General features: G+C 43.9%; 1 protein-coding gene across 1 annotated transcript in view; it reads left to right on the top strand.

The window, feature by feature from the left end:
• The first annotated feature begins 3447 nt into the window (after window positions 1–3447).
• pak4 (p21 protein (Cdc42/Rac)-activated kinase 4) overlaps window positions 3448–23030 on the top strand; it is a 136165-nt gene continuing 116582 nt past the window's right edge. The window contains exons 1-2 of the mRNA XM_060855976.1: window positions 3448–3470; window positions 18598–18672. The gene's annotated coding sequence lies outside the window, so the exon portion shown is untranslated. The remainder of the gene's footprint in view (window positions 3471–18597; window positions 18673–23030) is intronic.

Raw genomic sequence — 23030 nt, 5'->3', positions numbered from 1 at the left:
AATGCCAAAATTCCACTTGCCTTCCGTATTACCTGCTGTATTTGCATAGTAATTTTCTGCAATTCATGTACAAGGACACCCAGATCCCTCTACAAAGCACTTTGAAGTTTCTCTCCGTTTAGACTATAAGTTGCCTTTTGGACAGTGTGCAGCGAAGATCCTCGGGACTAATTGCTGGAAGGAGGGGGGTGTCCTATGAGCAGAGATTAAGTGGAATAGACAATAGGTGCAGGAGTAGGCCATTCTGCCCTTCAAGCCAGCACCACCATTCATTATGATCATGGCTGATCATCCTCAATCAGTATCCTGTTCTTGCCTTATCCCCATAACCCTTGATTCCACTATCCTTAAGAGCTTTATCCAACTCTTTCTTGAAAGTATCCAGAGACTTGGCCTCCACAGCCTTCTGGGGCAGAGCATTCCATACACCCACCACTCTCTGGGTGAAGAAGTTTCTCCTCAACTCTGTTCTGAGTGGCCTACTCCTTATTTTTAAACTGTATCCTCTGGTTCGGGACTCACCCATCAGCGGAAACATGCTTCCTACTTCCACAGTGTCCCATCCTTTAATAATCTTATACGTCTCAATCAGATCCCCTCTCAGCCTTCTAAACTCAAGCGTATACAAGCCCAGTCGCTCCAATCTTTCAGCATAAGATAGTCCCGCCATTCCAGGAATTGATCTCGTGAACCTACGCTGCACTCCCTCAATAGCCAGAATGTCTTTCCTCAAATTTGGAGACCAAAACTGCGCACAATATTCCAGGTGCGGTCTCACCAGGGCCCTGTACAGCTGCAGAAGGACCTCTTTGCTTCTATACTCAATTCCTCTTGTTATGAAGGCCAGAATGGGCCTATACTCTCTGGAGTTCAGAGGAATTAGGTCATCTAATTGAAATAGAGCCATAGAGATGTACATCATGGAAACAGACCCTTCGGTCCAACCTGTCCATGCCGACCAGATATCCCAACCCAATCTAGTCCCACCTGCCAGCACCCAGCCCATATCCCTCCAAACCCTTCCTATTCATATACCCATCCAAATGCCTCTTAAATGTTGTAATTGTACCAGCCTCCACCACTTCCTCTGGCAGCTCATTCCATACAAGCACCACCCTCTGTATGAAAAAGTTGCCCCTTAGGTCTCTTTTATATTTTTCCCCTCTCACCCTAAACCTATGCCCTCTAGTTCTGGACTTTCCCTGGACCCCAGGGAAGAGACTTTGTCTATTTATCCTATCCATGCCCCTCATAATTTTGTAAACCTCTATAAGGTCACCCCTCAGCCTCCGACGCTCCAGGGAAAAGACCCCCAGCCTGTTCAGCCTCTCCCTGTAGCTCAAATCCTCCAACCCTGGCAACATCCTTGTAAATCTTTTCTGAACCCTTTCAAGCTTCACAACATCCTTCCGATAGGAAGGAGACCAGAATTGCATGTAATATTCAATGTGTGGAATTCTTCAAGGATGACAACATAGATGTTATGGGGCTGTTTCCTTTAGCTAGAATCAAGGGAGTACAGTCTCAGGATAGGACAGAAATGAGAATTTCTTCACTGAGAGGGTGAGAATGTTTTGAATTCTCTGCCCGAGACAACTCAGTCGTGGAGTATATTGAAGGCTAAGATCGATAAGGTCTTAGAGCTTAAGGGAATCATAACGTGTCTGGAAGATTGAGATAGAACTTTGGCTGTGATTTGACTAAACAGGCGATCAGGTTCAAAAGGGGCATGTTCTCTCCCCCATCCCACCTTTTACAATCTGTATGTTCTTACGTCATTGATGATTCTGCTCCAAAAAACCTTTGAGAATTGGATTAGGATGTTATACTCTATAAAACCAGCAGGTGTCAGAAGGCAGCAATATTTCAGATGTTAAAAATCACACAACACCAGGTTATAGTCCAACAGGTTTAATTGGAAGCACCAGCTTTCGAAGTGCCACTCCTTCATCTAAAGGATGCTCCGAAAGCTAGTGCTTCCAATTAAACCTATTGGACTATAACCTGGTGTTGTGTGAATTTTAACTTTGTGCACCCCAGTCCAACACCGGCATCTCCAAATCATATTTCAGATGGAGACTTTGCTGTTGAGCGATGTTTGTCAGACACATTACATCTGGTATAGTACAATAAATACTAGGTTTATTAGTCCAAAATTAAAAATGACACAACACCAGGTTATAATCCAATAGATTTATTTGGAAGCACTAGCTTTCGGAGCACTGCTCCTTCATTAGGTGATTGACAAAGCGTTCCAAAAGCTAGTGCTTCCAAATAAACGTGTTGGATTATAACCTGGTGTTGTGTGATTTTTAACTTTGTACACCCTAGTCCAACATGGTTTCTCCAAATCATTTATTGTCCAGGCCAGTGATTTCAGAATGAGATCTGACAGAGAATTTGTTTTGACCAAAACTGTTGACAGTGAGAGAGGTAGTGACTTTGTTTCCCTCGGATACCCCTCAATCACAAATCCTCTGTGTGGTGCTAAGGGAGTGCAGCCCTGTCACAGGAGCCAATAAAATGCTGGAATCCAAAGTAGACAGGCAGGAGGCTGGGGGAACACAGCAAGCCAGGAAGTGTCAGGAGGTGGAGAAATCAACGTTTCTGGTGTAACCCTTCTTCGAGCCGGCTCTGAGGTGAGATGTTAAACCGAGGTCAAGTCTGCCACCCCTCGGCCCGATGGAGAGGATCCCTGTGTCTCTTTGCAGGAAGGGCAGGGGATCTCTCCCCAAATATGTTTAGCCTCCAATCAATGTCTTGGATGTAGGTTTGCTCGCTGAGCTGGAAGGATAATTTTCAGATGTTTCATCGCCATACTAGGTAATATCTTCAGTGGGCCTCCAGGCGAAACACTGCTGCAGGGCTTTGTCCGGGGGCCCACTGAAGATGCTACCTAGTATGGTGACGAAACGTCTGGAAATGAACCTTCCAGCTCAGCGAGCTAACCTACATCCAGAAGCTTAATCTGAGCACAAATCAATGTTAAAAATCAATGTCTCTAAACACAAATAAACCGGTCTTCCTCATATTGCTGCCTGTGGGAGCTTGCTGTGTTCAAATTGGTCAAGATTTGCACTCAGCTCCCCCCCATTTGGTGAGATGGTCTGTTCCATCCCCCTTCCAAGGGGAGAGATGGTCTTTCCCGACTGCCCCCACTCCCGTCTGGGAATTAGTTTCTCCCTCGCTCCCGCCTCCAATGGGGAGAGATGGTGTCTCCCTGTCTTCCCCCCCGCACCCCCCCCCCCCACCAGAGTGCGAGATGGTCTAACCCCGTTGCCAGGGAGACCTGGTTGCCCGGATGCGGCGCCTGCGGTTCGGGAATCTCCGGATGTGGCGGTGAAACCCTGAAAAAAAATTCTCCTTCCTGACCCCCCCCCCCCAAACAACAACAACAACCCCCACCCTCACAATCACCGCACCCACTCCCACCCCCACCCTCACCACCGGCAGCAGCAGCAGCCGGACAGGTCAGTCCAGGGGGTGGGGAATGGGGGGGAAACGACAGGGACAGAATGGGGGGGGGGGTAAGGATGGGGAAGGAGTGGGGGGGTAAGGATGGGGAAGGAGTGTGTGGGGTAAGGATGGGGAAGGAGTGGGGGGGTAAGGATGGGGAAGGAGTGTGTGGGGTAAGGATGGGGAAGGAGTGGGGGGGTAAGGATGGGGAAGGAGTGTGTGGGGTAAGGATGGGGAAGGAGTGGGGGGGTAAGGATGGGGAAGGAGTGTGTGGGGTAAGGAGTGTGGGGGGTAAGGATGGGGAAGGAGTGTGTGGGGTAAGGAGTGTGGGGGGTAAGGATGGGGAAGGAGTGTGTGGGGTAAGGAGTGTGGGGGGTAAGGATGGGGAAGGAGTGTGTGGGGTAAGGAGTGTGGGGGGTAAGGATGGGGAAGGAGTGGGGGGGTAAGGATGGGGAAGGAGTGTGTGGGGTAAGGAGTGTGGGGGGTAAGGATGGGGAAGGAGTGTGTGGGGTAAGGAGTGTGGGGGGTAAGGATGGGGAAGGAGTGTGGGGGGGTAAGGATGGGGAAGGAGTGTGGGGGGGTAAGGATGGGGAAGGAGTGTGGGGGGGTAAGGATGGGGAAGGAGTGGGGGGGTAAGGATGGGGAAGGAGTGTGGGGGGGTAAGGATGGGGAAGGAGTGGGGGATGGGATGGGAGAGTGGGGAGAAATGTTGAGGTGGGCATTTGGGGAAAGATTGGAGGGGGAGTGGGAGATAAAGAGGGAAAGATCAGTGATGGAGAGACACAGAGGGGGGGGAGATGGGGCAAGAGAATGGGAGTGAGGGGATGATCGGGGGAGAGGAAGGACAGGAAATAGGTGAGGGATAGTGGGAAGGAAGAATGGGTGTGTGTGTGAGAGAGAGAGAGAGAGCGCGCAAATGGGAGGATTATGGAAGGGAAGAGTGGGTGAGTGTGGAGGAGTGAGAATGGGGGAGCTGAGGGACAGTGAGTGGAGGGAGAATGTTTTGAGGTTTGGGAGTGTTGGGGGAGACTCAGGGAGAGGAAAGGCAGGGTAAGGAGGATTAATGGATGGTGGTGTGAGAGTGGAATGATGATGGGAGAGGGAGGGGTAAAAATGAGGGTGTAGGGAGGGGTTGGCAGGGATTTTAGCTGTTTGGGGGGGGTGATGAAGAGAAATACAGTAAAATCTGAAGTTAAAGAGGCTATTCTAATGAAACGTGCAACCAACCTTTGTTGATTATCGTAAACACCCTCTGGTTTACTCATGTCCTTAACGAAGAGAATCTGTCATCCTTATCCTACATTTAAATGCAGATCCATAGGAATGTGGTTGAGTCCTGAGGGTACTCTGGGAATCAGCTGATTCTCAAAGAAATGTCAACCTTGATGCCCACAATCCTTGAGCTGGAACAAAACTCTCAGGGTCCTCTGCTCAGGCGGTCTGTGTAGAAAGGTGTAGTTTGCATTTTAACAGTATTTGGTTAATCAGAACTCTAGTAATTAGTGTCTAGTCATCTGTGGGGAACTGCAAAGCGAGTCCAGAGTTTGACAGTTAAAAACTATCACCGCCACTAAGAATTTCTTAATTTGACTTTAATAGTTTGATGTCCTCATTTGGGTGAAAATTGTGGTTATCATATGGAGGGTAAATAAGAAAAACAGTGTAATGTAACAGTGTGCATGGTGGCACACCTTGGAACCAGAATGGGATATCTGAAGAAGTTTCTGTTTTCGGGAGGCAGATAAACACAGGGTATCAATATGATCAAAAGATTGAACTTTTATATGTTTGTGTACAGACACACACATATTTGACAAAACATAATAGCCAATTAACTTTGAAGGGTAATTCCTTTTGTAGAAAAACGTTTGCATGACAGGTTACCACTAATGGTGATATGGCAACAAGTAAATCATCTTTTTAAGTCAGGTGACTTCACCTGATGAAGGAGCAGTGCTCTGAAAGCTTGTGATTTTAAATAAACCTGTTGGACTATGACTTTGGGTGGTCAGTGGCTGGCACTGCTGCTTCACAGTGCCACGGACCCGGGTTCGCTTCCCACCTCGGGCGCTTGTCTGTGTGGAGTTTGCACGTTCTCTCCGTGTCTGCGTGGGTTTACTCTGGGTGCTCTGGTTTCCTCCCACTGTACAAAGATGTGCAAGTTAGGTGGATTGGCCATGCTAAATTGCCTGTAGTGTTCAGGGATGTGTGGGTCAGGAGCATTAATTAGGGGAAATGTACAGTAATAAGGGAATGGGTCTGGGTGGGATACTGTTCAGAGGGTCAGTGTAGACTTGTTGGGCCGAATGGCCTGTTTCCACACTGTAGGGATTCTATAACCTGGTGTCATGTGACTTCTGACTTTGTCCAACACCAGCACCTTCACCTTTATTTTAGTGATTGCTGGAAAGATATTGGCCACGGCACCGGGAGAACACCCAGTTGGATCAGCATCCATCTGAGAGGATGGTCAGGACCTCAGTTGAATGTTTCGTCTGAAAGATGATATCTCTGAACAGTTCAGCACTCCCTCAGTGTTGTATTGAGAGTGGTCAGCCTAAATTACACCCTCGAGAATGAGTGTCGCACCCATGACACGTTGATTCCAATGATAGCAATATCAGCCACTGAGCTAGTCAAAGAATGGTCTGAGCTACAGTCATTGGCTAGATGTTGTGAGACCACTGAGGGCTGGTCAAACTGAGGTTAAAATGGGAAGTAGTGAGTAAAGCATGTTAAATCTATTATGTTAATCATAATTTATCATGATTATCAAATTGACAGTACAGTCTTGATGGGCTGAATGGCAGCCCCAAATTTCTGAAGAAAAGAAATGAGAGAGATGTGGCAGAAGAGGATTTGAGAGAGACCGTGAAGTGAAGAGGGAGGGTCAAAGTGCTAGGGAAGAGAATAAAATGAAGGTGGGACAGAATGTAAAGCAGGTGAAATGGAGAGCGAGAGACAAAGTAAAGAATGAACTTTGGAAGTGTTTTAAAAGGGGCCCAGTCTGAACACAGCAGCCATTGGTGATTTATGGATGACTGGGATTTGCCTTTAATGACCAGGGCAGGAGAAGGAACAGCCGTTGTTTTACTGTGTGAAGTGAAAGGACTCGAGTTGGTGCAGCTGTGCTCAAGGGTGGAGTATCTCTGAATGTGAATGGCTGAGATTAAATCCTGGGTGGGTGATGGTTTCTGTCTGCATCAAAACCTCCTGTGAATTGCAGTTGGCTGGGTGATTCAATTCCTCTCCTGGAAGGTCAGGACTCTTGATGTTGCCTGCACAGGGAACAAGAAAAGGTTTGTTTTTTTTTTGAATCTGTATTTTTGAAGTTGTCTTAAGATGGAAAATCTTTGTAACAAACAGCTTCGACTCAACAACAACATTAGTGTGTTTGAAGGTACCTTGCTTGTACACTGCTGTAGTACAGTGTTGTTACAAGACACTATGTACTCATGAGAGGAAAGGTATTTAATTCCCACTTTTCAGGGTGTTGCCTCAACTTGGATCATTTTCTTAATTAATTCCAAACATTCTAAATTTCTAATGAGGGTGAAGCTGCCTTTTCTTCATTTGGTTCTAATTTTCATCATCTGAAAGCTGACTGCAGTGATATTTGACCTTCACTTATCTTTCTCTGCTTTTGTTGATGCCTAAGGTTTATAGTTTCTTGCCTTGTGGTGGTTTCACAGGCTGACTGAGTTCTGCCTCTCTGCTCTTGGAGCAATTAGGTTAGTTGCAGCCAAAATTATCCATTTAGATACTTCTACTCAACCTGTTCTGAGACATTATTATACATTTGGATAAGTACATGAATAAGAAATGTTCAGTTCTGATGAAATCATTTAGACTGAAACATTAACTTGCTTTCTCTCCATGAGTGCTGCCTGGCCTGCAGTGATCTTCAGCCTTGTTTGAATTCAATGTTTGGAGGGATATGGCCAAGTGTAGGATGAGCTAAAAATGTGTTGCTGGAAAAGCGCAGCAGGTCAAGCAGCGTCCAAGGAGCAGGAGAATTGACGTTTCGGGCATGAGCCCTTCTTCAGGCTCATGTTTGAAATGTCGATTCTCCTGCTCCTTGAATGTTGCCTGACCTGCTGCGCTTTTCCAGCAACACATTTTCAGCTCTGATCTCCAGCATCTGCAGTCCTCACTTTCTCCAAGTGTAGGATGAGTTTAGTTTGGGATTATAGTTGGCGTGTGCTGATTGGTTTGAGGGGGCTGGATGACCCTGTGACTTCTGGAGCTGGTGGAACTTGAACGTGGTCCTCCTGGCTCAGGGGTAGGGTCACTAGCACTGCCACAAAATTATCCATTTACCTGAGATTGTCTTATTTAGTACAGCATGGATTTATTAGTGATATATTTGATTTGTAGTCCTTAGTTTTGAACTCCTCCACAAATGGGACCACCTCCATATATATCCTTCTTCAATAATTTTAAAGTCTTTGGTTGGGTCAGTCTGCAGTCTCCCCTCTCCCCTCTCCTTAGAGAAGAGACCCATTCACATTTTCACACTTTTATGCATGTTGTAATCCTCAATTGTGGAATCATTCCCATGAATCAGTTTTGCAGATTCTCTGATGCCTGTGTATCTTTTAATGCAATGTTCAGATCAGAACTATGCACAGTTTTTAAAAATGTATTCATGGGGTGTGGGCGTCACTGGCCAGGCCAGTGTTTATTTCCTCTCCCTAATTGCCCAGAGAGCGTTTAACAGTCAATTACATTGCTGTGGGTCTGCATGTGATCTAACAAAGTGTATGACAATGTCCCTGCTTCTCAGCTTTGTTCTTCAAGAAGGAAGAAGTTTTTTAAAAAATGGCAATAATAACATGCAGGTTCAGTGATTTGTGTATCTGTTTCTCTGACTTATTCCCTAGTTATCCAGCTCTTTATGCGATCTTCCTATGAAAATAGTGTCTCAGACTTCTCTATTGAATTCACTTGCTGATCAGTTGAATGCTGAACTTATTGACTTGCAAGTGTACAACAACTGAGTAAGCTAACTCTGAAATGTAATCGTTCCACTGTCTTCCCACGGTGACTGTGCTGCCAGGAATTTGTAATTTGAGATCACCATGACATTCGATGCAGCTTTCTTCCCAGAGTGAGCACCTGAATTGATAAATGGCTTTGGTTTATTTTCCTTTGGGAGTGATCTCCGAGCCAGCCATTGAAAGGAGGTAATGGTGGTTTGATTACGTATGGGGAGGCTGGTTGGTTTGGGAGAGTAGGCTGTTAAAGGCCTGAACTTAATCTCTCTATTGTTTACACTCCCCCCATTGACAGACAGTCTCAGATAACCTGTCCAGCACATGTGCTGTGGTGACAGGCAGCAACAGCAGGGGTCTGTGGAAGGGGGAGCTGGATTAGATCTTACACTAATCAGTCTCCTTTAGAATCCATTTACTATGGAGGTGGGTTTTAGTTGCACCAAAATAAAACACACTTTTCAATTCAACACTGGACCTGATTATGTTTAATAGATTTAATATAAAATCTAATATTTTCTAATGCCATTTCCTGTTACTCTCTCTTCTCTCTGATAATATAGGATTCTGGCAGCTCTCTGACCTTTTTTCCAAAAAGTATTAGTGACTGACTCAACTTATGGTGGGTAAAGTGTGCTGCTGGAAAAAGCACAGCAGGTCAGGCAGCATCTGAGGAGCAAGAGAATCGAAGTTTTGGGCTTGACCCTACTCAAATTTTGGGGCAAGGGGCCCCAACCCAACACCTTCATCTGAACTTTCTCATGGGAGTCAAAAAGTGTGGTGCTGGAAAAGAGCAATAGGTGAGGTAGCATCCGCAGTTCAGGAGAGCAGACGTTTCGGGTGTAAGCCCTAACAAAGGGCTTATGCCCGAAACATCGACTCTCCTGCACCTCGGATGCTGCCTGACCTGTTGCTCTTTTCTAGCACCACACTTTTTGACTCTTGACTCTCCAGCATCTGTAGTTCTCACTTTCTCCTACTTTGTTAACAGGAGGCTCACCGGGGTTTGATCAGTTTGAACTGTGGCAGGTGCATCTCACCCGAGCTGTGGTGGTCTAACCTCTAGTACTGGCTGGGCTTTCCCCTCTGTAGGTTGACTGTGGCTCAGTTGTTAAGTGAGGCTCACGTTTTGGCTTTTCCATGTGTTTCAGGTTTGGCAGCGTTGCTGTGCTGTCACCTCATCTCAAACTGTAACCTACAAGAGGAGGAGGCTATGGCAAAATGTTAAAACCTTCATCACTCACATTCACCTGCAGTATTCCCCCCGCACCCTTTTAAAATGTTTCTTCAGGCGTTTATCTGCTCTGACAGATTCTGTTTTCAGTGTTAAAAAAGAACTTTACAGACCAGAACCAGACTATCTCGCCTAACTCATCTAAAGCGTTGTTTACGCTCCACAAGAGCTTTGTCCCACCCTCTTCATCTCTCCCCCTCCTTATACTCCTTTTTTCATGTCCTTACCTCACTTACACATTGTGTCTATGTTAGTTAGCTCAGATATTCCTGCTTGGAGAGTTCACGTGCTATCACTCTCTGGGGAAAGAGATTTCACTTGAGTTAAATTAGTCACAATTTTAAGGTCTCGATCCTGTAGTTTTGGACGACTCCACACGTGGTGACTACTTTTTTGTGTAAATTTTCAATTGATTTTCTGAAATTATTTAAGGCCTGTTAAGGAGCTGGGGTCCGTGTTTCTGGTCTTCTGCAGTAAAGGCTGGGTCTCTTTTTTTCGAATCAGCACGAAAGGCAGACCTGAAAAGGAACCGAAGAGCTACTGTAGTTGCGAGTCAGCATTCTGAGTTAATCCAAAGAAGTTTGTATTAAAAAGATGGCCAGTGATCCCAAATTGCGTCACTAGTTCAGAGTTTGGCTGTTGATTACAGGAAGAATCATGGTGATCGAGGATTGTCCCAGCATTTAGTAGGCAGAGGAAAGTCTTTGGGGGCTTGTCTATTGAGCATTCCTGTGTTTTGAAGCTCTGGATCCGGTCAGTGCGGCAGCCTCTAGCTTCTCTCTTGCATGGTGCGAACCCCCTCATTAATGTAAGATCTGAGGGCCACAGAAGGAAAAGGTGTGCAGCTCTCCCAAAGGGGTGGGACGGGAGTCCGATGGAGCTACTCATGGGCTCCAGTCTTTCCAAGTATCCCAGCACGAAAGCAATTTTTGCCTTTTCTAGGGAGTGCTGTTTTCTTTCACCTCCATCTTATTTTAAAAGAAACAGTTCTTTTGTTGCCTGATTAAGGAAGGAAGGGCTGATTCATAAAGAACTGGAGTGAAACCTGGAGAGTTCCAGCTTTAAATGGAAGCAGTGATTAAAAGATTTAGGTGCTCGATGACTAAGGTGGACATGATGGACTGAAGGGCCTCTTTCCATGCTATAATACTCTGACTGACTGATAGCTGCTGCGAGTTGGTGTGGGTGTACGCCTTACTCTGATGCCCTGCCCTCTGACCTCACCAGATTGGTTATATTTCATTATTTTCACTCTTGCATCCCTGTCATGAACTTTATCCCCCTGCAGTTGAAAAGATCAAACAGCTGACTGTTTGTTTGGGTGGAAAAGAACAATGCAAAGCTTTATTTAAAAACACACGCTGCACACTTTCCTAACCCCCACCAACTCATGCCCACGTGTCACTGAACTCGATTGTTCTTTCTAACTGTGGATTTCGGTGATCCTGGAAAGTCTGTAGAAAGGTGATTGACTGCCTTGTAAATGTGCTCAGCTTTGCACAGTTACAGAAAGCTCTAAGTGAATGGACATTTAATGTTTTACTTATTAATTATGGCACTGACTTATTTAAAACCCTGTCACTCATGAGGTCCGGCTGTCTCATTCGATGACTGTGTTCTGCCATTCCTTCCTGATTGTCTTGTCTCAAGCCAGGGAAGCAATATTACCTGTAGTTATTCTAATCTACCAACCAACTCCTCAAACACTCCCCCATTTTATTCACAATTGAGCAACAAGTCTAACCAAACACCAAGAAACAATATGACAAATTACTAGTTTGGTTTTAAAATATAAGCAAACTGCTGGAGAAACTCAGCGAGTCTAGCTGCATCTTGGAGAGAGAAACAGTTAACGTTTCAAGTCCTGTTCAGAACACAACACTGAATCTTGAAGCAGAGTCACACTGGACTCCAGACGTAAGCTTTGTTTCTTTCTCTATACTGTCAGACTTACTGAGTTTCTCCAGAATGTCCGGTTTTATTGCAAATTTCCAGCATCCACAGTATTTTGCTTTTAGTTTATATGTCAGCACACTGTAAGAGCTTCACTTCCTTTATAATGGTATTGTGGGATTTCTTTCACAAATGAACAGGCTGGTGGAACCTCTATTTAACACCTCATCTAAACATAAATCCCTCAGCATTGCAAGACACTAGTTGAAGTCCTCAAATCCTGGAGTGGGCTTTTAGCCCAGATGCTTTCTCTTTAAGCTTCAAAATACCTTTATGATTTCACCTGACAAAATGGAAAAATGTAAAATTCTCGGATGGAAGGAGGTCTTTTGACCCAGGATATTTGAGCAAATCCACTTTCCAGCTCTTGATCTGCTGCCTGGTGGGTTATGTTGTTCCAGGTGTGTACCTGAGGACTTCTTATATGTTATGAGGCTTCCTGTCTTTTCACTTGTTAGCCATATGGAGCAGAAGGGTTCAGCAACAGTTTACATTTATATGGCTAAATGGGTCAAGTTCTGAAATAACCTCCCTATTCCCTGCTATAACGATGCTCCTTAAAACCCTCACTGCATTCTACTGATTCCTCATGAGGCTCACTTTCAGATTTGGTCAGGATTATGCCTTTGAATTGCCTTCTGTGTTTTACTCGGATAGACACTGTATAAATGTAAATTATTCTGACCCACTCTATCACAGTCACACTGTGAACGAATTCCCTTTGGTGCCTGTCCACAGTAGTCTGGATGTCGGATGTAAGTTAAATCAGGAACTGAAATTGGCCTGTCGCAAAGATATTACTACAGTTGTTATGGGGGATTTCAAAATGCAGGTAGACTAGGAGAATCAGGATGGTATTGGACCTCAAGAAAGAGACTTTGTGGAGTGCCTCCGAGATGGATTCTTAGAACAGCTGGTGCTGGAGCCTACCAGGGAGAAGACAATTCTGGATCTGGTATTGTGTAACGAACCAGAATTGGTCAGGGACCTCGAAGTGAAGGAGCCATTGGGAAGTAGTGACCAGAATACAATAAGCTTCAATCTGCAATTTGAGAGGGAGAGGGTACAATCGGAAGTGACAGTACTTTTGTTGAATAAAGGGAACTATGGAGCTATGAGGGAGGAGCTGGCCAAAGTTCAATGATGCCATACCTTAGCAGGGATGACAGGGGAGGAACAATGGCAGATATTTCTGTGTATAATGCAGAAGATGCAGGATCAGTTCATTCCAAAAAGGAAGAAAGATCCTGGGAGGAGGCATGGGTGGCCGGGGCTGGCAAGGGAAGTTAAGAAACATATAAAGTTAAAAGAGAAAAAGTATAACATAGCAAAGATAAGTGGGAAAACGAAGGACTGGGAAGTTCTTAAAGAACAACAGAGGATTACTAAGAAGGAAATACACAGAGAAAAAATGAGGTACGAAGGTAAACTGGCCAAAAATATAAAGGAGGATAGTAAAAGTTTTTTTTAGGTATGTGAAAAGTGATAAAATGGTTAAGACTAAAATTGGGCCCTTGAAGACAGAAACAGGGGAATATATTACAGGGGACAAAGAAATGGCAGAAGAATTGAATTGGTACTTCAGATCTGTGTTCACTGGGGAAGACACAAGCAATCTCCCTGAGGTAAGTGGCTGAAGGACCTGAACTTAAGGGAATTTATATTTGCCAGGAATTGGCGTTGGAGAGACTGTTAGGTCTGAAGGTTGATAAGTCCCCGGGGCCTGATGGTCTACATCCCAAGGTATTGAAGGAGGTGGCTCGAGAAATCGTGGATGCGTTGGTGATTATTTTCCAGAGTTCGATTCATTCGGGATCAGTTCCTGCGGATTGGAGGGTGGCTAATGTTGTACCACTTTTTAAGAAAGGTGGGAGAGAGGAAGCAGGAAATTATAGACCAGTTAGTCTGACCTCAGTGGTGGGAAAGATGCTGGAGTCTATTATAAAGGATGAAATTACGACGCATCTGCATAGTAGTAACAGGATAGGTCAGAGTCAGCATGGATTTATGAAGGGGAAATCATGCTTGACTAATCTTCTGGAATTTTTTGAGGATGTAACTCTGAAGATGGACAAGGGAGATCCAGTAGATGTAGTGTACCTGGACTTTCAGAAAGCTTTTGAGAAACTCCCACGTAGGAGGTTAGTGAGCAAAATTAGGGCGCATGGTATTGGGGGCAAAGTACTAACTTGGATTGAAAGTTGGTTGGCTGATACGAACAAAGAGTAGTGATAAACGGCTCCATTTCAGAATGGCAGGCAGTGACCAGTGGGGTACCACAGGGATCAGTACTGGGACCGCAGCTTTTTACAATATATATCAATGATATAGAAGATGGTATTAGTAATAACATTGGCAAATTTGCTGATGATGCTAAGCTGGGTGGCAGGGTGAAATGTGATGAGGATGTTAGGAGATTACAGGGTGACCTGGACAAGTTGGGCAGATGCATGGCAGATGCAGTTTAATGTGGATAAATGTATGGTTATCCACTTTGGTGGCAAGAACAGGAAGGCAGATTACTACCGAAATGGAATCAATTTAGGTTAAGGGGCAGTACATAGAGATCTGGGTGTTCTTGTACAGCAGTCAATGAAGGTAAGCATGCAGGTACAGCAGGTAGTGAAAAAGGCTAATAGCATGCTGGCCTTCATAACAAGAGGGATTGAGTATAGAAGCAAAGAGGTGCTTCTGCAGCTGTACAGGGCTCTGGTGAGACCACACCTGGAGTACTGTGTGCAGTTCTGGTCTCCAAATTTGAGGAAAGACATTCTGGTTATTGAGGGAGTGCAGCGTAGGTTCACGAGATCAATTCCTGGAATGGCGGGATTACCTTACATTGAAAGACTGAAGCGACTGAGCTTGTATACCCTTGAGCTTAGAAGACTCCGAGGGGATTTGATTGAGACATATAAGATTATTAAAGGATTGGACACTCTGGCAGCAGGAATCATGTTTCCCCTGATGGGTGAGTGCCGAACCAGAGGACACAGCTTAAACATACGGGGTAGACCATTTAGGACCGAGTTGAGGAGAAACGTCTTCACCCAGAGAGTGGTGGCTGTGTGGAATGCTCTGCCCCAGAGGGCAGTGGAGGCCCAGTCTCTGGATTCATTTAAGAAAGAGTTGGATAGTGCTGTCAATGATAGTGGAATCAAGGGTTATGGAGATAAGGCAGGAACAGGATACTGATTAAGGATGATCAGCCATGATCATATTGAATGGTGGTGCAGGCTCGAGGGGCAGAATGGTCTACTCCTGCACCTATTGTCTATTATGGCAGGGTTTTGAGAAGCCAGGAACCCAGGACTTTCTCAACCTGCCTTCTAACAGAGAAAAGTATCCTTACAGAGTTAACCTGAGCTGAGGTCGTGCTATGGATATTAGAGATGGCCTCTAAAATCAACCTGGGCCCTGCCCCAGAGTGCTCCTAGAAGTCAATCTTGAGTGAGAGCATGGACATTCCGTGTTATACATCTCTGCCTTATAAGACCTGGCCTCAGCTCTGATTGCCAGCTCCCCATCGCTGATAAAGGAGCATCGCTCCGAAAGCTAGTGTGCTTCCAGTTAAACCTGTTGGACTATAACCTTGTGTGATTTTTAACTTTGTACACCCCAGTCCAACACCGGCATCTCCAAATCATGTCAGCGTAAATAGGAAAATATCCTTCAAGCTGAGGTAACAGAGGACCAGTGCACTATAACATTGCAGGGGCTTAGTGCTTTCATGAGGTGAGAGAATTGCCAGAGGAAAAGGGATTAAACTGTTACTTTTTTCACATCTGTTCCATTAAAAATAGATAATTAGATGTCAAGTGCTAAATCTCTGGTAAGTGTTAATGATTCTAATCAGCATTTAACGCGTAGTGCTGTGAGCAGGGCTGGTTCTTGCATTTTTAATAGTAGCATTTCATGTGATTCTGATTAGTAAGTGTTACCTTCAGTAGCTCCTGGCATGTCTCAATGAGTCTGACCAGCAGGAATTTTAATTAGAGAATGGCCCAGGCTTGTACAGAATCATGGAGCCTTGGAAAGTTTAAAATATCACCTTTCTTAGCTAGTGACAATTTGGCTCTGGGTCAGAAGTGAAAAGCCTGGCATTTTAAACCAAGGGATCCTTTGTTTGAATCCTCTTGTTCAGTTAATCTCGTCCTGATGATGAGGGATTGGTGAGATGTAAAAGATCCACTGGCACTTTTTCAAAGAATAGGATTCACTCTCTCACTCTCTCACTCTCTCACTCTCTCACTCTCTCACTCTCTCACTCATTCATCACTCAACTAATATTATGAAAAATCAGTTATGGCCATTTGCTTTTCTGCAGTTTGTCCGATCGTGTTTGCATAGTTTGGTTTCATTAGAATAGTTGTAAGACTTTGAAGTTAGCTCTGAGTTGTCTTTTGAGGTTCTGAGATTGTGAAAGGGGTTTATGTTTGTATCAGCCATGACCCTGTTGGTAGAATACTCCTGAAGAAGGGCTTATGCCCAAAACGTCGATTCTCCTGTTCCTTGGATGCTGCCTGACCTGCTGCGCTTTTCCAGCAACACATTTTTCAGCTCTGATCTCCAGCATCTGCAGTCCTCACTTTCTTCTAGAATACTCGCTGTGACTCAGAACGTTATACATTCAAGTCCTGTTGTGGAGACTTCAGCGCAAGACCTAGACTGATGCCACAAAGTAGTACTGAGGGAGATGCTCTCTTTCAGACGAGAGCTTAAACCAAATCCCCTGTCAGGTGCATGTAAAATAAAGGTACCGTCGGCACTATTTCAAAGAGCTGAGGTGTTCTCCCCAGTGTTGGTATTTAGTCTTTGAACAAAACCATGAGGAGCAGATTATCTGATCACTGTCACTTTTCACTGTGGGAACTTGCTATGCATAATTTGCTGCCTTCAGGAGTGGTGAGGGAGAACATTTTAGAAGGTGAAAGCAAAACCGATACAGGATTGGCAGAGAAATTTACAGTGAAAGCTTGAGAACTGCGCCATAGCGGATGTTTTTCACTTCACTTAACGTGACAATTCAAAACAAAACTATTCAGGTAATCAGTCTCCCAACAGGTCTTGACATGATCCTGAGTGTAGTTAGATTTGCGGTTCACATTACTTTAGATCCTGACAATTTACTAATGAAGGTGTTGCACCTGATGTGACCATGTTTCCAGTCTTTTTTTACTTTCAAATCCCTTTGTCTCATTGATTTTGCTGTTTTGGCCCTGATTTGGCATCCGTTTAAGTGTGTCGGGATATTGTGTTGTTTTTCAATGATGTCTGCACTTTTATTTTGAATCGTCTGTCTTTTGTGTGTAATGTTGAAATCATTGCAATGTAGTCCTTCAGTTTAATTGGTGGATATCCTGTGGCTTTACCCATAGTGACGCAAGGCAAAGTGAGTGTCTTTTGGGATCCATCAGTCATGCAGCTGGTGTGACATGGACAGAAAACTCCTGTTGATGAGAGTTATTCAGCTCCATATGAGACTGAGGCACAGAGCAGTCATCCTCTAGTTTTGTGCTACATATAAAGACTGTAATGTGTTGAAGTCTACATTTACAGTAAATGTGTTCCCATCTGGGTTTCCTCTGAATTGCTTTTAACCTGAGACTTGGAAAGGTGCTGTTTCGTAAGCAGATCAGATTGTCCAGCATACTAACCTTGCAGCCCTGAATATGTGATGTTGATGGCTTTATGTTAATGATGGTTAACGATGGTTAAAAGGGTTAACGATGACCTTTTAACCAAGGTACGTGCTAAAGGGATTGCCACTGCATTCAGTTGCTTGTTTCAAGTGTTGTCAAACAAAAAAGTTGGGTTAAACTTGCTGGTCATTGACTTTATTGGACAGCAGTGAAGTTGGCTACACAACATTTGATTTCCTTAGTGCTGAAGTGGACTCAAAGCTAAACTTCTAATTCTTCAATTGCTTTAAGTAATTTTGAATATTGCTCTTGGTAATTAACTAATTACATGCTGAGTGAGGCAAATAATTCAAATCCTTGGGAGGGGAAACTGCAGGATTTTCAACACGCAAGATAAAAATATTCTGATTGCACATAAGACAAATGCTATTAACTTTTTTTAAATCACTGATGTAGGTGTGCTAAAGTAAGTGTCTCCCCTGCCTCTTGGGTGGTTAACTCTTGACACCACATTCCTAGCAAAGCTCGTCTTAAGTATCTATTTTGAATCTATGCAGTTTTGTGCATTTCAAAGACCTGATGAGCTTACTTGGGCAGATTAGTTTCTGACTGTACAGTGCTGCTGACATAGTTTGGTCACTATCACTAGCCAGTTGCAGGATGGGAGATGATAAAATAAAGGGTGTTTGGTTACCTTGTCTTTTTTATCAATGTATTCAACTCATTTTTTTCAAACATTGAAACAGCGCAAAATATCAATCTACAGAATTCAGAATATAAACCTAAGTATTGTGCTGAGGGTCTTGGTTGAGAGTAACTTGACCTTTATCTTTTATGAGACCCTTGCAATCAGCAGAAAAACTGAACTTCTTTGCATCAATCTGGCCTAATTTTGTTCTAACCCTCCCAAGAGAAGGGGCACTGCAATAAGATTAGATTACTTACAGTGTGGAAACAGGCCCTTTGGCCCAACAAGTCCACACCGACCCGCCGAAGCGCAACCCACCCATACATATACCCCTTACCTAACACTGTGGGCAATTTAGCATGGCCAATTCACCTGACCCGCACATCTTTGGACTGTGGGAGGAAACCGGAGCACCCGGAGGAAACCCACGCAGACACTGGGAGAACGTGCAAACTCCACACAGTCAGTCGCCTGAGTCGGGAATTGAACCCGGGTCTCGGGCGCTGTGAGGCAGCAGTGCTAACCACTGTGCCACCGTGCCACCCATAACTTAGTGAGTTTCCCAGTTTTTTGCATTGTGGTATTTAAATCACTATCTCAATGAAAAATAAATCCCATTCTATGTCTCCTTAGGTAGCTCAGCTTCCAGCTTTGTTGGATCGTGATCCTGAGCCGTGCCTTTTGCTGCTTCGAAGGTGCTATATAAATGTAAGTTGTTTGTCTGCTGGCAAAGTAATGTTTTACTACATCTGGCTAACATTTCAACAGTGCACTCAGTATTCCTACCTTTGAGAATTCAGACTGATAAAATGTGTTGGACGTTGTGTAATTTTCCCCTTGTAACCTTTGCAGCCTGTAGGGTTGCAACTATCTCATGAAATGGCCAAGTGTTAAATATAGCTGGTGCTGAAATATAATCTAATGCAGGTGGTGATCTGAGAAATGGGGCGGCTTTTTCAACAGATGGTTTAACTTGAGCGGGTTTCACGGAAGTTAAAGACGCTTCTGCTACGGCCTTTTCTTAAGGAAGAGAAATCCCCCAATGCCACATTGCCCTGCTCGGGACATGTATCAAGAGGCTCGACATTGCATTTTCCAGTCCTTGTGTTTCCTGCTGTCAGCTGCTTGCTGCTTTGCGAGAAAGCAGGCCTGTGGGTGGTGGAGGTAGGTGGTTGCAGTTTTTGTTCTCCATGGAGAAGTTGGCTGGATCATGCTCAGTGGGTGTCTCTGAAGCTGAGGCTGAGAATTGAGCAACATAAAATTTATGATTTAAAAAAAAACTACATTGGAGCACTGAACCTCAGAACAGAAAGACTCAAACATCCTCGAATTTTTATGTTCAGGAATGTTTTTTTCATTCTGTTCTCCTCCTCTCAAAATATTGTCTATCATAACAAGTGCGGTACAAGGAGAATATTTTGAAGGTTGAATTTTTAGGTGTTGTCTCAGCCTTGGACAGCTGTTAAACTGTTGAACCGGGATGAAGTCAGTGTTCCCTTCTGACCAATGGCAGGGAGACAAAAAGGCTGCCCAGACTGTGTTGAAAACAGTATTCCACTGTAATCTGAAAATGAAAATTTTCAGGACTATGTGAATCACATCAAAAGGTTTGCACAGGGCTCATCACAAGTAAACGTGTTGAGACAGAAGGCATTATGTGCATTGCATTCATTTGCATCATGATAGTTTGAAACATTCTGTCCAAGAATTAACTGGAATGGGCAACACAGAAAGTATCCACTGAACCAAAATTATCCATGTTTTTTATACTCCCTGTAAGTCTCCTCCCTCCCCTCTTCCATCCATTCCTACCATCATAACCTTTAGTTCCTTTCTCTCTCCTATTTATCCAGCTTCCTCTTAAATGCATTTGCTTCAACCCCATCTGGTAAGGAGTTCTACATTCTCGTCTCTCTCTGCCTCTCTCCAGGTGCGCTCTTGCTCTAGCTATCTCACTAATGTGGAGGTGCCGGTGTTGGACTGGGGTGGATTAAGATAAAAATCACAACTCCAGGTTATAGTCCAACAGGTTTATTTGGAAGTGCAAGCTTTCAGAGCACTGCTTCTTTGTCAGGTAGTGAGTGGGGCAGGTTTATAAGACACAGAATTTATAGCAAAAGATCACAATGTCATGCATGCATCTGATACAATATATTGAACAAACCTAGATTGCTGTTAAGTCTTATATCAACAGGTTTCATCTCCCCATCAGACTTACCATGGGACTCCTCTTTAGTATCTGTCTCATTCTTGGACACACACATCTCCATCAAGAATGTGCACCTCAGTACTTCACTCTACCTCAAACCCACAGATAACCTCATAATACTGCACTTCTCTAGCTTCCACCAAAACACATTAAAACAGCCATCCCCTACGGACAAACTCTATGCATACACTGGATCTGTTCAAATGAGGAGGAATGCAACGGACTCCTAAAAATGCTGAAGGACGCCCTACTAAGAACAGGGTATGATGCTCAAACTTATCAATTGACAGTTCCAACGTGCCAACACGAGAGACTGTAATGACCTCCTCAGGAGACTGACACAGGATGCAATTGATTGAGTACCCTTCGTTGTCCAGTACTTCCCGGGAGTGGAAGAACTATGCCATGTTCTTCACAACCTGCAACACATTATCGATGAGAGTCATGATTTGGAAGTGCCGGTGTTGGATTAAGGTGTACAGAGTTAAAAAGAGCCCACAACACCAGGTTATAGTCCAACAGGTTTATTTAGAAGCACTAGCTTTTGAAGCTCTGCTCCTTCTTCAGTGCTCCGAAAGCTAGTGCTTCCAAATATACCTGTTGGACTATTATCGATGAGGATGAGTACCTCGCCAAGACCTTCCCTGCGCCTCCACTTCTTGCTTTTAATTTACCGCCAAACCTTAAACAGACAATTGTTTGCAGCAAATGGCCCAGCCTTCAGGACAACATTTACGTACAGCTCTGTGTGAACCTTACATTTCTTGAGAATATGATTTAAAAGAATTTCTGGGATTTACATATTAATGAACCGAAAGGTGCAATCCATTCTAAAAGATGAAAGACTTAACAGCAATTTAGGTTTGTTCAGTATATCGTATCAGTTGCATACATGACACTGTGATCTTTTGCTATAAATTCTGTGTCTTATGATTTTATTCCACAGCTACCTGATGAAGGAGCTGTGCTCCAAAAGCTAGTACTTACATGTAAACCTGTTGGACTATAACCTGGTGTTGTGTGATTTTTAACTATATCTCACTGTCAGCTTAATTGTTATCTGAATGGTGTGTGACTTGAAAAGGGAGTTGCAGATGTAGTTCCCATGTCCTTGTTCCAGATGGTGTTGGTTGATGGTTTGAATGTGCTGTTGGAGGGACGTTGGTGAATTACTACAGCACATTTTGTCAATGGTACATCTTGTGAATGTAGTGTATAGGGTGCCAATCAAGTGGGTAGCTTTGGATTGGATCGTATTGAGCTTCCTGATTGTTGGTGGAGCTGCAGGCAAACGGGAAACACACCATTATGTTCTTGACTAATGCTTTGTAGATGGTGGACAGGATTTAGAGAGACAGGAAGTGAGTTACTCACCCTGGAATTCTTTGACCTGCTCTTATAGCTCTAGTATTTGGCTGGTCTGATTCGGGTTCTGGTTGGTAATCCCCAGGATGTTGAGCAATCTAGGAGTCCTGTTCCTGTGTAATAAGAGCAGTTTGGTATTGTATGCAGGTCTTCTAATTGGTGAGGGGAGGCTTGAACTAACAAGTAGTCTGCTAACAATCAATACCACTATCTCTCTCTCAGAATTTGAGCATCTGGGACACGATATTGGATGAAGCCTTTGCAAATGTGTTCCAGCAAGAATTGGCAAGATGACAAAGAGGAAGGACAAGAATTCTCATTGAAATTTGAGTCATGATTGAAAGCAACTCTAATGTAACTTAATATAATGTAATGGTATTGCTCAATTTTAATGTGGAAATGCAAACTCCTGATTGGCATTGTCTTTAATTTCCAGTATTTATTTTGAAGATGTGTAATCTGACACCTGAAAGCATGTATTCCCAAACAATTTCTAATAGTTTAATTTGGCTACTCCCAGTGCCTCAATGAGCAAACTCATCACTGTGCAGCCTTAAAGATTACAAGGATGAAAGATGAGAAGGCTATTTTAGTTTTTCCATCTGAAAAAAAATCATCCAGCTCTCCCCTTGAAACATCCAATTCTCAATTTCTTCCAGGAATTGTTGTCTCCTCTATTGTCTACCAGATTTAATCCACAAATTGCTCACCCCATAATAAGCTGTCAATCTCTTAGTGTCCTAAATTTACTGTTTATTAATTTGAACCATTTTTCTAGATTTTCTGTTTCTGTAGCATCAAGTAACATAAAAGATATTTTGTGTTTTTCTTAAGATCTCGGCGACATTAATTGCCAGTTTCTAATTTTGAATTTGATTTATTGTTGTCATGTACTGCGATACAGTGAAAAGTGTTGTTTTGTGTGCTATATAGGCAGATTGTGCAACACAAGTTGCATCAGGATAGCAGAACAGAGTGCAGAATACAGTGTAACAGCTGCGGAGAAAGTGCTGAGAGAGAGAGAGATCAACATGAACATTTGAGAGGTCCATTCAAAAGTCTGATAACAGCGGGGAAGAAGCTATAGTTGAATCTGTTTGTACGTGTCTGCCAACTTTTATACCTTCTGCTGATAGTCGCAGAATTAAGCTGTTGCTGAGGTATATCCACAATACTGTTAGGGAGAGAGTTTTAGGATCTTCGTCTTTTCCCTGGTGTGGGGGAGTCTAGAACTAGAGGGCATAGGTTTAGAGTGAGAGGGGAAGATATAAAAGAGACAAAGGGGGCAACTTTATCATACAGAGGGTGGTACGTATAGGAATGAGTTGTCAGAGGAAGTGGTGGAGGCTGGTACAATTGCAACATTTAAAAGACATTTGGATGGGTATAAGAATAAGAAGGGTTTGGAGGGATATGGGCCAGGTGCTGACAGGTGGGACTAGATTGGGTTGGAATATCTGGTCGGCATGGACGGGTGGACCGAAGGGTTTGT

The sequence above is a fragment of the Hemiscyllium ocellatum genome, chromosome 47, assembly GCF_020745735.1.
Source record: "Hemiscyllium ocellatum isolate sHemOce1 chromosome 47, sHemOce1.pat.X.cur, whole genome shotgun sequence".
Classification (NCBI taxonomy): Eukaryota; Metazoa; Chordata; class Chondrichthyes; order Orectolobiformes; family Hemiscylliidae; genus Hemiscyllium; species Hemiscyllium ocellatum.
Note: the sequence above shows the minus strand (reverse complement) of the source record. Positions and strands in the feature narration are given on the sequence as shown.